We start from the raw sequence: 17656 nt of genomic DNA on the forward strand, positions 1-17656 counted from the left end.
ATGCACTGTGTGTTCTGACACCTTTCTATCAGAACCAGCATTCACTTTTTCAGCAATTTGAGCTACAGTAGCTCGTCTGTTGGATCGGACCACACGGGCCAGCCTTCACTCCCCACGTGCATCAGTGAGCCTTGGCTGCCCATGACCCTGTCGCCGGTTCAGCACTTTTCCTTCCTTGGACACTTTTGATAGGTACTGACCACTGCAGACTGGGATCACCCCACAAGAGCTGCAGTTCTGGAGATGCTCTGACCCAGTCGTCTAGTCATCACAATTTGGACCTTGTCAGAGTCGCTCAGATCCTTACGCTGCCCATTTTTCCTGCTTCTAACACATCAACTTTGAGGACAAAATGTTCACTTGCTGCCTAATATATCCCACCCACTGACAGGTGCCATGATAACGAGATTATCAGTGTTATTCACTTCACCTGTCAGTGCTCATAATGTTATGGCTGATCGGTGTAAAACACGATTTTAATTAAAGGGTTAGACTAGAAATAAGAAAAATACAGACGATTACTCCCTATTCTCTTAGAATGATCATCTGAAGATTCAAGTGCTCCATTTCTTTATCTGTACAATTGATTTGACAGGAAAAGGAATGAGGGAAACAGGCCAATAATGCGTAGATATATTAAACTGCCCTTCCTTTTCATGCATCACTCTTTCCTCACGCTGCCATGCTAAGTTGTTCTCCCTAAGGTAGTTCTTTGTGAGTAATGAGTTTTAAGACATAAAACAAGGAATAATGAGTGATAGGTGTAATAAAAATGGCAGAGGATGTTCTGAACGATACTTTAGATTTTATTTGTATTCCCCAACAGTGGCTTGTTCGTTACTGGAGTAGTTTGAGTCCCAGAAGAAGATTCTTTGTTATCTCTTAGGATGGCTCTATAATTAGGTCTAAACAAAACAGCAGCAACAACAATAAAACACTGGGCTAATGAACCCAACCCACGTTTATGCCATATTCTCATAATCGTTAATATTTGAAAAGAATGTAAATAAGCTGCAGCACATATATTCTTTGTTTTTCTTTTACGGCCAGAATGACAAAGGCGTAAATGTAGAGAAAGGTTCGTATCTTAATATAACTCTCAATTAACTCCCCAGTGCAAGGATTGTTGTATATCTATAAATAGAAAAGCAGTGGGAATAAAGAAAGATGTGCGGCTGAATTAATGTTAATGAGGCCATGTACTTCTGCGAAGCTAAGAAAATTGAGTTTAGCAGCATTATACGAGTGCTGCAGTTTTCCGATAGAAAGGGACTCTGGTAAGTGCCCGGTGATAATTCAATCAGAGGTTGTGTAGTTAAATCTACAATATCCTAAAGCATTCTCATAATGGGGGTGAATTCTAATCTCACCCACAAAGCATATCAATTAAAATTAAAATAATCACAAATTAAATCTAGCAGGCGGTGAAATTGGAAAATGCTCATTGTTGTGGATGATGATATTTCGATTTAGAAGAAATATCAAGTCAGTGTAGCGGATGCAATAAATCAAAACATTGACCTCCACCCCGGCTAATAGAAAACTACAAACCTGTACATCATAGCGGTTACATTTATGAGCAGAGGAAAGTGGCATCTTACAAAAACTGAGTGCGGGTTTGTAGTTTTTTTATTTGACAAAATGGATGCACGTGAAAAAGTGTTTGTGGTTTGTGTGTGTGTTTCTTGTTGAGCTGTATTAAAGACAAAAAAGGACAGGGATAAAAGCTTGTGCATGCAATTTGTGCTTTAAGTGTATTTATTTAGTCGTTCATTCTGAGCGTGTGCAACAGAGAGTGTGTCCTGCACCCCCCCTGCATAGATTGTGTGTTTAGTTAGGATTAAGGAGAAACAGTGGGTTGTCATTGTGTGTTGTGTACAGAACTATACACTTAAACCCATTTTTTTGACAGAAGATAACAGATGAAACCACTGTCTCTGAAGAAATAAACGTTGTTTACAAAGAAGTCAAAAACAGCCTTATCTTAGCCTGAGGAATTCTGTTTCAAGACTCACCTGGGACTCTCCGAGATTACTGTTTAGCTTGGGGACAGCGCTTCTCCTCATATCCTAATTTGGGATTACAGTATGTCTGGTTGCTCTAAGCCATTTTATCCCAAAACACAAGGGAACCTTTCTCTTAACGGTCTGTTAAATCTCTTTGTTAATTGCATCCCAATGTTTATTGTTCCTGGTGTTATCATAGCTTTCAAATCAACAAAAGAAAATCAGGTTAGTACTTGTTAGGCCAATAAATGACAGAATTACAAGAATCTGGTTGTATTTATGGCCTGATATTAATGACGGAACAATTAATAGATTTAGATTTTGCATTTTAATTACGTTTCAAAGGACATAGATATTTGTATTACACTGGGCCTCACACGTTTCTACTAATCAAATAAAAAAATTAAAAACAATCAATAATTAATATTATTATTGATTGACAGTTTATCAGATTTTTGTATTCTACTCTGTGGTTTGTCGTCTTTTGTAACGCGTTGTCTATTACTTTCTTTTATGCTGACAAAATATGCTTTTGCACTTATAATACATGGCTTGGGAAATTATTAGTCAGCTAAGCCTCTCTCCAGGGGAATCAAAGTTCAAAATCTGAAATGACTCATTTCTACCCTCTGTGTTTCAAATTTGAGCTCAGCCAGTTCTTGATAAAAGCAAACTTAATCAGGTGACCTGCCTGTCTTTACGTTAAATCATGCTAATGATGTTAACAAGAAGAAGACGACGATATAAACAGTCAGTGAAACTGTTTCAACTGGTGATTTCTAAAAAGCAGCACCTCAGCATCTTTGCGTTTGCTGTTTGGTTTAATTACTGCTGAATATAATGAGGGGATGCTTTTAATTCCAGGAGCTCTTTTATTTGTAAGAATTGAAACATCATCTTGCTGGCGGTGCACCTAGCATCTGCAGGTGAACGGAGCGACAGGGCAGTAATTCCTGACCAGGGCAGTTGTGAGAATTCTCTCTCTCTCTCTCTCTCTCTCTCTCTCTCTCTCTCTCTCTCTCTCCAATCAGTGGAATCTGCCGCACTCGAGAAACAGATGGTCCCTGGATTTTGTGTCTCATCCAGCATGGGGCAAAGTCCCCGCGCTCATCACGCCAGAGGGCTGGAAGACAGAGCATGTCTAGGTTAGCGATGGGAGGGATTTAGAAATGTGACCTTTGTTGCCCAGAGGCAAAACGCAGGCTGCTAATTTATGAAAGATGGGGTCCCTGTTTTTCTACACTTTTACAGATGACTGCTTAGCATTGATTCAGAGGTGATTGTAAAAAAAAAAAGAAAGAAAGAAAGGAAAATTGAATCCTAGGGGGGTGAAAATATACCACATTCACTCAATGCACAATCCCTTTCCTCCCCTCACCCCCCACTGTAGCACCGTGGTATTAACATCTTGAAACATTTCAGATTTAGGGGCTGTGGGCCGGGGGGGGGGGGGAAGGGGGGGATGGGGGTGTCCTTATAATCATCAAGTCTCTTAAGCCTTTCATGCTCATCCAATGGCTTTTGATATACTTATGCAAATAAAGCACTCCAGTAACGAGAAATGTGAGCCCAACAAAATGGTTAATAATCTCTTCTCAAGCCCTAAACAACTGTCATCTGCAATGATGGCGCGGAGTGGGAATGCGGGGTTCTAGGTCAGCGCGACTGGGACTCGGAGGCACCGAAGGCATTACCCAGCCCGATTCTCAAAGGAGCAGCGGGGGGGAAGATAATTAGGGCCCGCAGTGAAGCAGTCACTGGAAAGAAAAAGCGCTCACAGTGCGGTGTGTGTATGTTGGAGAGAAGGGGAAGCAGAAAACACACACACACAACTATAATCCTCCGCAGTGTGAGAGACACGGTTAACCAAACACCCGCATGACCAAAAGCCCGTCTCCGGCCCAGCGGCCCTCTCTCCGGGACCGACCCATTGTGGTGTACAGCCCTCGCTTAAAATATGCTTCACGCAAATTAGCAGTCTAAATATCATCTGCCTGCAAATAGCGGTGTGAAAAGTCAGGTTTTAATCTGAATAGGCCAAGGCAGTGTCTATTTTCTCATTGGTGCTCTTGTGTGTTTGCACAGCGAATGGCTGCAGGCTTCTGAGGGTGTTGTGGGTCGTATAGTGTCTGATAAGGTGACTAGTGCTCGACACTAACACTGTTGTGTGCACAGCAGGAAAAAAAACATTTAAACAATCGGAGAAAAAAACGCCATTGACAAATGATTAGCAAAGTTTATTTTGTGTGACCTTCTTAGAGATTTATTTATTGAATTTAAATAGATTATAGAAAGTTATATATATACATCTCAAGAGTAACTATTGATTATATTCTAAAAGGTCACAGATAATCCCAGGCATGTTAAAAATCTCTTGTTTGTGTATTTATTTGTTTGTTTGTGTGTTTATTTATGTATTTATTTATTTATTTATGAAAGTGGGCGGGTTAAGGTGTCAACTGGAAGATGGTCTGTCACATTAGCTCCAGAGACTTCCAGAAACATTTATTTTTATCTTCATATTTAATTGATTAATTAATTTGTATATTTTTAATTTGTATTATTATGTTTGCTTATAGCTCTCACACAGTAAAAAGTTTACGTTTGTTACACTTAGTTACGGGCTCATGCTGAGCAGATTCCAGAGATCACAGATTCCCCCCCTTCCGGGGTTTCAGTAAATCCTGCAAACATGTGTGTTCAGGTCAGGGAGGGAGCGGAGGTGATGGCTCAGGGTGGTCAGGGTATTCAGATCTCTATGACTGGCATTGAGATCAATACGGATCTTTGAGAGTGCTTCTTTTGCGTTTAGTGTGTGTGATTTCTTCCAGAAATACACATGTACATACATATTTGGACAGTGACACATTTGTCATCCTTTTGGCTCTGTACGCCACCACAATGGATTTGAAAGGAAACAATCAAGATGTGCTTTAAATGTAGACTTTCATCTTTAAATTGGGTGAATGGTGTAGGAATTACACCCATTTTTATATGTGGTCCCCCAATTTTAGGGGCAATTTTAGTAATTGGACAACCTAACATAATCATGAATTAAATTGTGAGTTTCAATACTTGGTTGCAAATCCTCTGCAGTCAATGACTGCCTGAAGTCTGGAACCCATAGACATCACCAGATGCCGGGTTTCTTCCCTGGTGATGCTCTGCCAGGCCTGCACTGCAGCTGTCTTTAGTTCCTGTTTTTTTTAGCTGAAAGTTTGTGTACTGACAATGATCAGGGTAAAGTTAACTGCTTAAGTTATCAGACTGAAGAGACATAAGGAAATTAAGCAGATTTTAAGTGGAAATGGGCACAAAACACAAGAGCAGCATAAAAAAAGAGATGTGAAATTAAAAGAACAAAATCATATATTTCTACTGGTATCTATTTAATGGGTGTTTTCTTCTCATAACACATTTTGGGAGTTATTGTGTGGGCTGAATGTACAGTAACTCTAATGCACAAGATCTCAAGGGCACAAGGGCAGATGATGTTAAAGACACTCGTGTTTTGTTAATACAAATGGTGAACCTCAACATCAGCCATTATCATGATGTCATAGGTCCCCAGTAACCAACATGCCAGTGTCATACAAAAGCAACACATATAAATAAATAACAGTCATTAAATCCTGAGAAAATCTTCAGCTGTGCGACTTTCTGAGATTCCACCAAAGCCCCGGCTTGCAGCCAGTTCAACAGCTGGGAGGGACGAGTTATAGAGAGCCAGAGCCCTTGGGATTAACACAGATAAGTCTCTGAAAGACTCCGACGCAGGACCTGCTGATGTTTTCCAGTCCAGTAAGCAGCTCCCACACATCAGATCTCCCTGCAGGCGGGCGCTGCAAGTTTTCGGTTTGTTTGTTTGTTTACTGCACGAATGTCCCCGCAGTTTTATGTAAGTTTTTGGTATGCAGCATGCATTCAATTCTCCACACTCCCCGTGGGCCTGCTCTCGTGTGGGAGCGCGGAACACAAAGGTGCTCAGCGACACGAGTCATGGCTTCAAATGATTTGTGAAGTTGCCTCACTCAACCAAGAAGAAAGAAACCCGCAACGTAAATAAATCAGATCCGCCGCTTGTGTTGTGAATGACAGGTTCGCTTTATCAGGTAATGGTCACAAATGAAGCAATGATATGAAAGCCTTAAATCCATCCATTTTAAAACTAAAAGAATACGCTTCCAGAGGCTGATCATATTTGGCATCTGAAGTTCCATGTATGGCGTCTGAAACTACCTCTCACATTCCTGTCACACTGCAGCTCATTAAAAGAGCTGACAGGCAATGCAGGCACAGGAAGTTCAAGTGTAATTTCCAGGCTGGAGTCACCGTGTACTTTTTCTTTATTTGTTCTCTTCTTTGAGATTAGAATATGCTGCATCTGTAATATGTTTTCTATTAAAAAAAGGGTCTAGCATCAAGACCCAAATCACTTTTGATGGGGACTATAGATTGCTGTATTATAAACCCCTTGAAATGATCCATCTTTCCATTTAGTCCTCCATAAAAGCTCTTCCAAAGGTAATCCATCAATTACAGTTAATCAAAAAAGAATTGGGTCAGCTGAATAATGTTTCGGCGCTACGCACTCTGTTTAAGCATGCATGCAAGGTTACAACCACACAAAAGCAACTTCCAATGTCAAACGATTAAAAACAACATTGAGTCCGAAGAGCCAAAGCACTGCCTTTCAAATCAACACCAGGATTATGTATTTTTAATTACTCAAAATGCATGTTAGTACAACTTCAGATAATACTGAAAGATATACAATAACCATCTGGTGGAAACACACTTTAGCTGTGGCGCTGGTTTGGCGCTCAGCATGCAGTTGTGTGGGTCTGTGTGGTCCAGATGTCTCACTGGAATGAGGCATAGAAAATAAACAGAAAAGAGAGGTAAATAAGAGACATCTGTAGCTACAGGTGCCACCAAGTGACCAGATTACTAGGAACCAAAGGATTACATTGGAAAAGAGGGTGATGAGTTCATGAAACCTTTTACATGGATTCCTGTTTTAAGTTTGTCTATTTTTCTGATTCTAATCAAATGTATAAAAGGTTAGGGTTCATCGGCTCAACATCAGAACTCAGATGATGTTAATGAGGTATTGATGTTTTAATCCTGTAGTATTCATATATTAATTAACGAGGAATCACACCCCCTTGTTATAAAGTGTTACCAAAAGGATAAATGTTAAATCAAGAGGCAAAAGGAACTGGACATTTTGGTCAGTTAAAAGCTTTGTTTTCAGTTCACTTTTTAAAGTAACCTCACAATACATTTAAACCCAAATGACTGTTTAACTGAGCAAGAGCAGCAACCCATTTCAGATCCACAAAAAGCATATTAAACTATTTCTCCACCTTTTAACTTGCCCAAACTAGCTGCCACACTTTCCAAAGACACAGACAAATGTAATCGTCAGACATAATGAAGTGCCACCAATTCCCTCAGCGAAAAGTAGGGTTCCTCCCTCCCTAGAGTAATAAGAAACTGAAATAATTTTGTTTGTCAGCTACTGACAAGCAAGATGAGAGAGAGATTAGACGTGGCCTGTGCTCCTCGGTGGAGATCCTGAAGCAGCTGTCAGAGAGGGTTTGTACAACATCCTGTCATACAAACTGTGACAACTGTCCCATGTTTCTCTAGTAATAATACTGAACTGGGAGCGCTGTGATCTCAAACTAAACTGACTCATCTTGTGTTTATTAGGTTGTAAGAGCTGCAAAATCCCTCTGGTCCACAATGCCTTTCACAATGACTCGGTTTGGTTTCACTACTTCAATAAGACTCACAGAACTGTGCCGATCCTGCTCTGTACATTTTTTGTTACTGTTGATTTTCCTTTTAGTTTAGTCTCTATGTAAAACAGAAACTATGATGTGTCAGAATTCTTACATTTTCCCATTATAATATCAGCATCAGATTTGCAAGCTTTTTTAATATTTTAATATATTTTAATGGGGAACATTTCTGCAATTGCCGTGATCACTTTTATCGCAATGTATTCCAACATTTGCATCACTCGAATCATCACCAGCTACAAAAAATATTTTAAAATATGTATGACCTTAATGATCATAATTATTACTTGTCAATAATCATTGCTTATCAAGTATACATTAATACATATTTAACTTAAATCTTTGACTCACAAAATACATATTTAGCTTTTAAATAAATGTTTAGCTTAAATCTAAAGATCTAAATCTTAAATCTGGGGTTTCCTAAATAAATCTTTAGCGCTGACATGTCCCGCCCATCTGTTGTTGATCATCCTTCTCAGAGGACTGAGGACAGCGATAAGACGGCAAATGGAAGCACACTTCCTGTCAGAGATGTTTTTCGCATCAAGTGCTCAATTTAACCAGCAGTGCACCTGTTTGAAAGACTCGGGAACCGGAATTTGTTATCATGAATTCAGTACCCAGAGCTGGTCCTTCCCCTTTAGTGGTTTATAGCTTAAACATCTGTTGTGCAAGAGCTTTAAAAACAGCCCTAAAAGCAGTCTGTGTGAGAAGTTAAATGCTTAAATGCATATGGGTCAGTCTTTGGTAACATATGAGTGATATTGGCTGTGATAATCTGAGATTAAGGGCTAGACCAAATCGAAACTTTGACCTGCCTGTGAATCGCAAAGCACACATCTGTACACTATCTCGCTTTAATTTATTGTTAGACACCACTTTCTGCTATCTAAAAATCAATGGGGGTGGGTCAGCTTTGATTTGGTCTAGCCCAAAGACTAATCATATTTTATAACAGAATGGTCAAGAAGACAATACACGTACATTTAAGAATAATCTGGCAGCCCTGCTTTCTTATAAACATGTGAAAGAGTGTATTCTCCCCATACATAGATAGATAGAGAGCACTGCCAAATAAAAATGATTCAAGGGTCTCTCAAGCAGATCGTGCAATAAATGTAAAATGCAGGACATTCGATCGGGGGTCTGATCCTTGCCTGGTCTGAGATGGGACCCTTGAGTTGAGGGATTATTGCCTCTCTGGGTATCGGTGCCTCCTGGTGGCGGAGCAACTGCAGGTGGTGTGTTGCCCTCAATGATGCTGGTGTTTGCACAACGCAGATGGTTTTGAATATTCGCATTGTGAGGCTCGTGTCTGTGTTGTAATCTCTCCTGAGCGCGTGTGGGGCTGTTGTGCAGTGGTGATCTGAGTTAAATAATGATGGCATATTCCACACCAGTGGGTATAACGGGGAATATAATGTATTATGTCAAATTATGTCAATTTGTTTGCCTGTTATAAACTGAGGGGTAATTTATATGTGAATTGAAACCCCTTTATTTATTTCCTTTTAAAACTGCAGATATTTGTAGGCTGGATTGGGGCTATAAATTGGACTATTTCCTTGAGGCATGGAAGCTGTGAGAATGTCAAAACTGATTTCTGCAAAGTTGGGTACTAAACCTTAACAGCAAGTGGACAACTAAGAGTTTCTTTGGAGGAATATATGCCAAACATTCATTCCAGTATAAAAAATAAGACAAAGCTCATCAAATGTTTAGGCCCTTGCTCACGGCACGTCGAGGATATATTTTTAAACATATCATTTTAATTGGACTCCAGAGCTCTATGTTTAGAAGCAGTTCATACAAATTGGCTGGAGATTACAGCCCACACGGCCATTAAGCTAATTTCAAATACATGGGATCTGTCTGGTTTTGATTTTGATTTTGAGAGGAGAGTTTAATTAATCTGGTAACGAAGAGCTAAAATAAATAGAGAACATATCAATACGAGAGCTGTGTTGAAAGAAAATGAATTAAAAGGCGACAACTTTGTAAGGGGAAGAAATGTTGCTTTAAAACATATCTGTGTCCAACAGGGGAAGGAGGTCTCCCCTGGCTGATGAATATCTCTGGGCTGGAGTCCAGCCAACGACTCTGCATTGTTTCACTGGATGGGAATCTCCTCTAGCGCTGGCTGTGCTTTTTCCTTTTGGGGATTTCCTCTTGAAAAGCTTTTTTATTATTTACTGATCACCAAAATCATTTTCCAGTTAAACTGATTGACTCACACCTAACTTTTTCTTTCTTTCATTCTTTCTTTCTTTCTTGCTTGCTTGTGTCTTGTGCGCGGTACTGATTGTGGTTTTGGGTTGTTTCTTTTATATTTTGTTAATACATCACTCACTTCAGTGTGGGTCCAATCCACCATCAGACAGTGGTTGTGGGAAAAACTGTCCGACCCTTAACGCAAACTTCCCCAAAAAAAACACTGTTCAGTATATTGCTGAATCATTCAAGCTGAGCTATGACTCTCAACAGATCCTAACAACACCTTGTTTAATAAAGGCCTGAAACCCTACCCACGGCCCTGATTAGGCAGGATTCATTTGATAACCTGAGATAGAAAGCGTGTGCTTGGACCATAGAAAATGTGTAAGAAATTGAGCTGCTCTTTCTCTGGCAGCTTCATACAGCTGATATAGGTGGTATCAAGAAAACTCCGACTGTGTCAGCTGAAATGTAATGAAAATATTTGGTGAGAGATCAAAACCCAGCCCCTCAGTCCACTGCCGAATGGAAAGTCCCCATAAATAACAGACAGTAATGCTATCTGTTCCTAGAAAAGGGCAGCTGCAACTTAGTGTCCATAAAACAACCATGTTGCTCCTGGTTTCCATCTCCTCAACACACTGGTGCGTTCCTCGTGTTAAGGCAATACCACAGGCATTGTTCCTCTGGTTACACAAAGCAGAGCCACACACTTCTTAGAACTGGAGGATCAGCATACCGGACGAGCGTCACTGCGCAGTGTAACAGAAACAGCGGTCTGGCTGTCGTTTGTTTATGACAACTACAAGCACAATTCCCAGGAAAGACATCTTTGCACCTCGTATATCACACTTAAACAGAACCGTGTGTGTGTGTGTTTGTGGTTGTGGGTGTAAAAACATAACATATATCTTCAATACAGTGCAGAACAAGTCACCGATCATACATTAAAAGCCATTATATTTGTACTGATGCTTTCTTTTAACAATAATACCTCTTGTCTGTTTCTTACGTGAGGGCAGTAGTAGAATGGGGGGAGTGAGGTGAGGTGATATTTACTATCAGCTACATAAAAGCCTGAATTACACAATTTGTCCCACAACAAGAAATCAAAAGGCACTGAGGACATTCACATTGTTCTTCTCCCCAACACATCAAACGCCCCGCCAGCTGTGACACACACACTGGAAGGTCTGACAGCAACACGACCGGAGTTGCCTTCCACTGGGTCAATCAGATGGTTTTTATTCGCGGCCGCCATATCGATCGTCGCATTACTCGCTCTAACCTATTTTGAGCCTGGGTTCCCTGGCAGGAGGCAGCCGGCACAGATGGCCCCAGCGCTGGGGGCTCTCACTGTACAGCTGCGCAGCTCCCAGCCAGCCTCCCCTGCCCCTAATCCTGCGCCGCCGCTCGCAGCCACGACGCTGCCCAGACTGGAGCACACAATGGGTCATCGGTTCAAGGGCGGCGGTGGCTGGTCATGTGATCCGAGTGTCTAAAGACTAGATGTTCCCTTTCTGTTGACATCCTTTTACAACCTCACAAAGCAAACTGCCTTTAAAATTCCATCATTTGTAATATATATGATCTACGATTATTATTACATGTAGCATTACTGATTCCTTCTGAAGATGGATTGATTTAATAGACACAATGGGCCTCCATTTATAGATATATTGATCTTGAACTGGTTTAATTACATATATTGGCATTACAAGACTAATTCAAGCATCGCAAACTATCAAAGATACAATATCTACTGTGTGACACGTGTCCTCAGAAAAAGACATTTAATAAATGTTTAAAACATTTTTAGACAAAATTAGTGTCTCATCTGTTAATTCAGTTCTGACCAATAGACAGCATCAGAAAATGAACCTGAACAGATTGACCCAAATAGAAAAAAATGTGTAAAAACTGGGTCATGGTGAAACAAGGACACTGTTCAGAGTCAGGAGTCAGAGTTCAATGTCTGTTTTAATTGTATTATTGTTTGGTTTTGTTTTCCACAGAATTCTACACATCCCCATGCAAGTCAGCAACAGACTAATGACTGGATTTTAAAAAGAAAGACAGAACCCAGATCCTATTGACGTTTTATTGATTTACATCTGCCTAATGCAATTAAAATAAATCCTCAAGGGTCTCTTTTAAACTCTCAGTTACCTATTAGTGCAGTTAAAAATAGCAATATATTCTAGATAACAATGCCGTCTACCAACAAAGTGACATTTTTTGATTCACTGAGCTGTATGTGTTGGATCACTTTTGTAAAGAATACCAAACAATTAAAGCTCGGGTTGTTTGAGAATTCTTGGTAAATGTCTGTCAGAGAAAACACAATTCCAGCGAAGACGTTGGTGTTGTTTCAGAGCTGCAAAACCACACGGTGGGAGTGAGAAGTAATAAAACAATATGTTTAGCTTGTACTACGCATTAATATTTCAGTGTATTTTCCTTTACATGGCAAATTGGTTAAGTGTTTCACCTAACAAAGGTTAACAGTAATTTGTTTATGGAGACAAACATATTTTTTTGTAGACAGGGATATTTGTAAGTGCTGGGGAAATCCCTACTGCCTTGAATCAAAATGTTATCTACGGTGTTCCTGGGATTGCCCTGAGAATAATAGGGTGCGATAACCTCAGGCCAATCGATGGGGCAGAAAAAAAGCAGAACTTCATTATATCAGCAGTCTTTAGGCAGATAAAAATCAACACCTACCGTCAGTTTCTTACTGTAAATGAGTGTTCATTTCCAAGGCTGAGAGAGCTGCAGCAAATAAGTTTATCGGTAAATTTGCTGTGTAATTTCGAAGTTTTATCAGGGTTTCCCCATATTTATGCAGTGCTTACTCTTCGCTCTGCCTTTGTTTCTGCTTGATTAATGCCAGTTTATAATGCTTATCTGTGTGTACCTGCAATTGCGCTGTACTGTACCGTGTTTATATCAGTTGACATTAAAAATTATCAGATTGTAACATTCTTGAGCAATAACACCGTGGAGGAATACGTGGCAGATATTTACTGTGTGATTCTCCACTAAACAGATATGAAATTGGTTTTTATTTAAATGTTAAGGCATTTCGGTTAAAGTGGTGACCTGCCATTGTGGGCAAATAAAACAGAAATCACGTTTAGTTTTAAATCTAGTTACATGACAATTGTTACTGGCACTCAAAGTGAAGTTTGTGTGCGTGTGTTTGATAGTTTTGTGGTTTCAGGTTGTTGTCTTCATAACAATTGACCCAACTTGCTCAGCATGCATTAATTAAAACATATTATTGCACAATCTACTGTGTGCATACAGTACCTTGCTTTTAACTGGAGCTTAATTGACTGTGAATTAAACAACATCCCTCTTCTGTGGCTGATATTTGTGCTTTATCGTCTAGTCTCGCCATTGTGTCTTCCTACAGAGGCCAAAGACTACTACAAGGCGTGCATCAATCTGTTTGTAGTTCAAAATAACAAAACCCCCCAAAAATATTGAATGGAAAAACACCAGGAAGTGGGAATTGAAAGAGAAGAGGTCATTGGTGCTATACCAGGAGGGTCATAAGCATTATTTAATAACACAGAGGAAATGTTAAATTATTCCCTGAAGAGTCTTAATCTCTTTCTCTATTAAAGCACGTGGCTGCTTTGTACAAGATGTGACCTTAATGAGAGCTCATGTGTGGCAGGGAGCATCGTCTCAATAAGCGATAAGCAATAATCTCACCTCTCGTCACAGGAACATACCATATTTTTATAATCGATTTATGTCAGGTGATTTAATTGTGCTGACCAATATTTTGTAGTGCTGTTTGTCTTTGAAGGTATTAAACTCCAGAATTAATCTTCAGTTCAGTAAAAATATATTCGAACACTTCCACTTTTCATCAGTTGAACAGGAATCTAAATATAATGTTTCATAATAATAATAACAATTTCCCTTTTTCTATCCCAGTGTAGGATCAGTCATTGCCATCGAACCTGATCCACACTGCGCTACAGCACTGACCTTGGCGAATTGCAGAGACGCACAAAATCTTCAAGGACACGGTTATAAGTTATAACCGCCCCCCACTCACACACACACATAGACACACACATGTAGGAGGTGCCCAGTCAAGGGAGTACATTGTTACTGTGCTTCAAGGCAAGATCTTTCCCTGACCACTTTCTCCTGCGCCCGAGGCCTCCAGCCTGAATTTAAAGCCATTCGCAAAGAAGGGACACATTCCCTAACCTACTCGGAATATGTATGTGCGTTTCTGTGTGTGTGTAAGTGTGTGTGTGTGTGTGTGTGTGTGTGTGTGTATAAAATATACAATTAATGTCATATTTAATTTATAATATATTTATTTTGTATGCATACACTTCAGTTCAGTTCACTTCACTTCAGACTACAATTTCTTACCCATCCACCAGTTTTCAATAACTGCTGTATCCAATCCAATGGGCTACTCAATTAGAAGCAGCTACAACATGTTAAATACCAGGGATTAATAAATGCAGATATTTTGATAAACAGATTCAGATGTATCTTATAAACACGAACACTGTCCATAGCAATGTGTGAAACGTGATGCACTAGGCTGCTTTTTATTTTGCTGGCTCAGTATCCTTATCTCAGTAAGCGCTGTATCTTCAAATTTGAACTAGATTCTGGTAAAATCATATTTTGTGCTGAGAATAAGTACAGCCAGTTCCTCCCACACCGCCCATCTGTGTCTTAATTACACACACATGCACACATTACAGACACCCACAACCTCTCTCCACTGGCTAAAGTAACTGCTAGCCCCCGTATATGTGAAACGTTCCCTTTATTAAAACAGGAGAGAGAGGATGTGATCAGATGTTTTTTCTGCAGTGATCTAACTGTACAAGAAATGTTAATGATATTAAAACAGATATAACCAGCGAAGAGAAGTTTTTGTAGACGATAAATAAATAATATAGAAAAAGAGGACAACATTACACTAGAAAGTTAGCTGACACCGTTACACAAATCTTGGCCGTTCTGCACTGTTTGCATAGTATCATCTTTCTGCTCACAGGTGCATCTGTAAGTAACAGAACAATGTGGTCCAAAAGAAAAGGGGGTTGAGGGCCACCTTGCTTCCGTTCTGCCAGCGAATGAACTCCCTACAGCTGACAATGTTGTCTTTGTGTAGTATGAGTTTCACAGATGAAGAAGTTTGAGGCTTTTGTTTCCACAGAGCAGAGGTTACAGACACTGCAAGACACCCCTAACAGCAGGGGTTTGGTCTGGAGTTGAATAGCATCATTACTCAATCAAAACTGATGGGCTCCTCATTTTACACACGGGCTGTCCATAGCTCTGCAGAGTCTTGTGTGGCAGGCCAATACTTCAAATATGCCAGCGAGGATACTTGTGTTATTGCTCACCTAGTCTGATATTATACCAGACAGCAACTCAACTACTACGACCCCACGACCTCAGAAAAATACCCTCTGTAATCACATCTGCAGGTGAATATAGGACTGAGGGAATTAATTTATTTTCTTTTAAAAAACAAAAAAACAATATACATAACATCTAAATGACAAAACAACATATTGTATACCACAGGTGTGATATATACTATATTATATAACCCTCAGAAATCCAGCTTCCCAGCATATCAACATGCTTTACATGTGTTTTTTCAGGGAAGCATATGGCTGAAACCAAACCCTGACTGTTTATTTATAGGTTTTGGAAGGCATGAGCACTATTTGCTCTGGTTTAAATTTGAAAATAATCTATATTTGCATTAATGGAGTTCTGTTCTATGGGTTATCATTTTGCATATCTGCTAAATGATTCATCTTAAAGAATTAACGCACAACAAACGACCACACTGTCATCTAATACTGCCCTTAAGGATGTGATTCGATTCCAACAGCTGGTGTGCTGGAGAGCAATTGTAAACACCTTATACATTTAAACTTTCCAACATCATTCATTTGGATCACTTGATATTAAATGCATACCACTGACTTAGTTTCCAGTGTATTGATTATTTTTAAGTTTAAGGAGCTCTGTCAAAAGCTTTCAATACATCAGCTCTACCTGCTGGTCCAAAGTCCCTCTCTATCCTTCACATCCAAACCAGGAGTGTGAGAATGAGTTAACGTCAGGTCAGGGCGCTCACGGGTATATTTTCGTTCTTCATATTTGCCAACACCATAATTATAGCATCAGAAACCCACTGCACTTTTAAAACTATCATTAACAACTGAAAATTGATGGTCTCCTCAGAAGGCAACTGCTAATTCCAAACCTGCAAACCACAAGCAACACTTCACTGTTTTTTACAAGGCTTATTTATTTAACTCTTCTGTAAATTATTTCTCCCACTCCATCATAACATACATGTTTACTGTGTTCTCCACGAACCGAACTGAACTGAGAATCTCACAAACGGTCGTTGTCAGAGCACGGGGTAGTTATGAAACACTTTTCTCCTTAGTACCACTGTCTAGTCTTGTAGTCCACCACTGGGGATGTGCCAAAGTTAGGTATTGATCCACATGAAACATTTAATTCAGACTGAGATATTTGTCTGGCGTCCAACTCTAAAAGCGGTGTATAGCGGGCTGGGGAGAAATATAGACTCTGCAATTCTTTAGGTTTAAAATAAAACATGACAGTTAACCCAACGGCTATATGACTTTGTTCAATAAGTATTTGTTGGCTTGTTAAAACATCAACATTTTAAATATGAAAGATTAATATGGTCATTGAAGGCAGGCAAACAGAAATAAACAGCATGTTATATTCTTCCCAAACATTTAAAATAAATACATTAATAATCAAACATTTATATCCGCTATGTTTGAATGTGTTTCTGCTCGTACCCCTCCTCGCCCATTCCTGCTCATCTCCTGCCCACGTCAAGGTCTTACAAGTGGAAAGGGACCCCTCTAGTTATGTCTGGGAATGGCTAAAAGCAAGAGGACCACAACTATTGATACGCTGACTTTTTCTCTCACAGCCCGACCTTTGTTTCCTTCTCTCTAATGCTTCAGTTGCTGAGTGCGTACCAAGAATCGCTCCCAGTAAAATCAGGAGTGAAGAATGGCCCCATTGTGTAGGAATCGGACCTTGTGCTGGATGCCATTAGAGATGGTAGTGACACAGATTTACTAGCACTAAATGTCAGTTAAACACACTTTGAATGTAACAGTAGGGAGATATATCATCCAGTCTGATGTGCCCAAGGTATTAAATTATGCTTTCTTTTTTCTGTAAACACACACAGATGCCCAGCGGAGAGCTACAGTGTCTTCAGCAATGAAGGCGTCCGTTTTTCAGAGTTTTTCTGAAGATGCTGTAAAGAAGCCATAGCTAAGGGCACATATTCTCAATTGTGCCAAGTTCAGACTAATGTGATCGGTGCAAACATGGAAACGAGGCCATTCTTTTATACACTGTATTATTCAATTATTTTTCTCTTCAGCACCTGCATAATGCCTTTGCATGTGACACCTCAAAAGTATTGCTTAATTACTGCTTTTTCAACTCAGTCCCATGGAAGATTGTGACATAGTATCAGAGCTTATGTTCAGAAGAAATCTTAAGCTATTTCTAGCAACTAATTCCCAATAAGACATTAACATACAA

The sequence above is a fragment of the Amia ocellicauda genome, chromosome 2 (assembly GCF_036373705.1).
Source record: "Amia ocellicauda isolate fAmiCal2 chromosome 2, fAmiCal2.hap1, whole genome shotgun sequence".
NCBI lineage: Eukaryota > Metazoa > Chordata > Actinopteri > Amiiformes > Amiidae > Amia > Amia ocellicauda.